The 3,710-nt window shown below is 39.0% G+C and overlaps 1 pseudogene; it reads left to right on the top strand.

The window, feature by feature from the left end:
* Window positions 1–311: 311 nt before the first annotated feature.
* Window positions 312–1,658, top strand: LOC129018770 (proliferation-associated protein 2G4-like; annotated as a pseudogene).
* Window positions 1,659–3,710: the final 2,052 nt, after the last annotated feature.

Below are 3,710 nucleotides of genomic sequence, written 5' to 3'. Positions count from 1 at the left end.
ACAAAAAAATTATCAAGTTACTAATGCTGATTCAATTATACATTATACATAATAGGGAGAACACTAGGTTTAACAAATACAGAAATTTCCTAACAGACTCTAAAAAATAAACATTGACATTAAAATGTATCCCCATATATAGGAATCCCCAAAATCTCGCTCTCGCCTGCCTGCCTGCTCTCTTGCTTACTTGCGCTTTCGCTTGCCCCCTCCTTGAGGATCCAAGGTGCTCTGACCACAGCCTGCAGCTGGGATGGGAGATAGAGGAGGTGGCTCAGAGAAAATGAGGCTGCAGTGCTGGTGGTAGGAAGATGTTGAGCAGGAATGAGCAGCAGGAGCAAATTATCGCTGAGGACTTGGTCATGACCAAGTATCAGATGGGTGGGTGACATCACCAACTGGGTACTTTGGTCCTTGGTGGAAGCATCCAGCTCAAGTGTGTGGGTACTGAGCATGTGTGAGGAAGGTGATCCCATGATTATGGCAGAAACAGGGAAAATCTTCAAGAAAGAAAAGGAAATGAAGAAAGGTATTGCTTTTCCCACCAGCATTTCAGTAAATAACTGTGTGTGTCACTTCTCTCCTTTGAAGAGTGACAAAGACTGTATTCTCAAGGAAGGTGACCTGGTAAAAATTGACCTTGGTGTCCATGTGGATGGCTTCATCACTAATGTAGCTCATACTTTTGTGGTGGATGTAGCTCAGGGGATCCAAATAACAGGGCAGAAAGCAGATGTTATTAAGGCAGCTCACCTTTGTGTTGAAGCTGCCCTATACCTGGTCAAACCTGGAAACCATAACACACAAGTGACAGAAGCCTGGAACAAAGTTGCTCATTCATTTAACTGCACACCAGTAGAAGGTATGCTGTCACACCAATTGAAGCAGCATGTCATTGATGGTGAGAAAACCGTTATCCAGAACCCCGCAGACCAGCAGAAGAAGGACCATGAAAAAGCTGAATTTGATGTTTTCATCAGCATAGGAGAGGGCAAGGCCAAGGATGCAGGACTACTATTTACAAAGGAGGCCCCTCTAAATAATATGGACTACAAACGCAAACTTCATGTGCCTTCTTCCACAAGGTGGAAAGGTGTTTTGATGCTGTGTTGTTTACTTCAAGAGCATTTGAAGATGAGAAGCAGGCTTGGATGGATGTGGTGGAGTGCACCAAACATGGACTGCTGCAACCATTTAATGTTCTGTATGAGAAAAAGGGTGAATCTGTTGACCAGTTTAAATTTACAGTTCTGCTCATGCCCAATGGCTCCATGCTGATAACCAGTGGTCCCTTTGAGCCTGACCTCTACAAGTCTGAGATAGAGGTCCAGGATCCACAGCTAACGACCTTCCTACAGAGTTCTTCAAGTTGAAAAACCCAGGAAAAAAAAAAAAAGAAGGCCTCCCAGACTGCAGAGAACGCTACCAGTGGGGAAACATTAGAAGAAAAGGAAGCTGGGGACTGGGGTGGGGCCTTCTCCCCAGCTTGCTGCTCCTGCCTCATCCCCTTCCCACTGTATCCCAGGCTCTGTGAATTGCAGTTCTTCTACACCTGGGACCACCGGCAGAGCAAGGGTCTCCTTGCCCCCATCCCAGTTCCCCAACCCACCCCCTTCCAGCAACAACCAGCTCCAACTGACTCTGGTCTTGGGAGGTGAACCTTTCCAACCATGGAAGACTACTTTAAATGAAAAAAAGAAATTGAATAATAAAATCAGGAGTCAAAAACCAAAAAAGAAAGAAAGAAACTCCCACAGATTCAACAACAAAAAAATGTCTTGGAACAACATAAAGACTTCTTGAAACTATTAAGTGATTATAGCAAGGTTGCAGAATACAGGTAAATATACAAACATCAATCACTTTCCTACATATGAGCAAGGAACAAGTGGAATTTCAAATTAAAATGTATCATCTACATTAACAACAAATACCATGAAACACTTAAGTATAAATCGAACAAAATATGTTCAAGATCTATATGAAGAAAATGACAAAACTCTGATGAAATAAATTAAAGAACTAAATGGAGGGATATTCCATGTTTATTACTAGAAAGACTCAGTATGATTTTTCCCAACTTGGTCTATAGATTTAACATAACCCCAATCAAAATCTCAGCAAGTTATTTTGTGGTTATCAAAAAACTAATTATAAATTTTATATGAAGAAGCAAAAGACCCAGAATAGCCAAAACAATATTGAAGGAGAACAAAATTGGGACTACTTGACTTCAAGACTTAGTATAAAGTTACAGTAATCAAGACAGTATGCTATTGCAAAAAGAAAAAAAAATTGCCTGGTGCAGTGGTTCATGCCTATAATCACAACACTTTGTGAGGCAGAGGCAGGAGGATTGGTTGAGGCCAGGGATTTGAGACCAGCCTGGACAACAAAGTGAGACTCTGTCTCTACATAAAAATTAAAAATTAGCCATGTATGGTGGCTTGCAACTATAGTCCCAGCAACTCAGGAGGCTGAGGTAGGAGACGAGCTTGAGCCCAGTAGTTTGAGGCTGCAATGAGCTACAATCATGCAATCTCGCCACTGCACTCAAACCTGGATAACAGAGTGATACTCTGTCTCTAAATAATAAAAATTTAAAAAGACAAATAGTTTAATGGAACATAATATGGAGACCAGTTAGAGACAAGAAATAAGCTCACACAAATGTCAATTGATCTTTGACAAGAAAACAAAGGCAATACAATGGAGAAAAGATAGTCTTTCAACAAATAGTGCTGGAGAAATATGACATCTACATGCAAAAAAAATTTTGAAAAGGAATCTAGACACAGACTTTACATGCTCCACAAAAAATATTTCGAAATGAACCATAGATGTAAATGTAAAATGCAAAACTAAAAAAGATAACATAGGAGAACATTTAAATGACCTTTGACTTGGTAATGACTTTTTATATATAATACCAGAGGCATGATCCATGAAAGAAATAATTGATAAGCTGAACTTCATTAAAACTGAAAACTTCTGCTCTGCAAAATGTGCTATTAAAAGAATTAGAAGACAAGCCACAGACAAGAAGAAAGCATTTGCAAAAGTCACAACTAGCAAAGGACTATTATCCAAAATAGGCAAAAAAATCTTAAAATTCAACAATAAGAAAATGAACCACTCAGTTGAAAATGGGCGAAAGGCCTGAACGGACACCTCGTAAAAAAGATACAGAAGACAAATATACATACGAAAAAGTACTTAACATCACATGTCATTAGAAAATTGCATATTAAAACAACAATGACATACCACTACTCACCTATTAGAATGGCCAAAATACAAAACACTGACAACAGCAAATGCTGACAAGGATGTGGAGCAACAGGAACTCCCATTCATTGCTGATGGGAATGCAACATGGCACAGCCAGTTTGGAAAACAGTTTGGCACTTTCTTACCATGCAATTTAGCAATTCTGCTCCGTGGTATTTATCCAAATAAACTGTAAACTTATGCCCACACAAAAACCAATACATGGATATTTTCAGTAGCTTTAATTTCCATAAACTCTAAATTTCTTTAAATATAAATTTCTGTAAATTTCAGTTTAATCTTTATAAACTGAAAGCAACCCTGATGTCCTTTATTAGGTGAATGGAGAGATAAACTGGTAATCCAATTTAATGATGGAATATTATTCAACACTCAGAAGAAATGAGCTATCAAGCCATGAAAAGACATGGAGGAACTTT

The sequence above is a fragment of the Pongo pygmaeus genome, chromosome 17, assembly GCF_028885625.2.
Source record: "Pongo pygmaeus isolate AG05252 chromosome 17, NHGRI_mPonPyg2-v2.0_pri, whole genome shotgun sequence".
In the NCBI taxonomy this organism is placed as follows: domain Eukaryota; kingdom Metazoa; phylum Chordata; class Mammalia; order Primates; family Hominidae; genus Pongo; species Pongo pygmaeus.
Note: the sequence above shows the minus strand (reverse complement) of the source record. Positions and strands in the feature narration are given on the sequence as shown.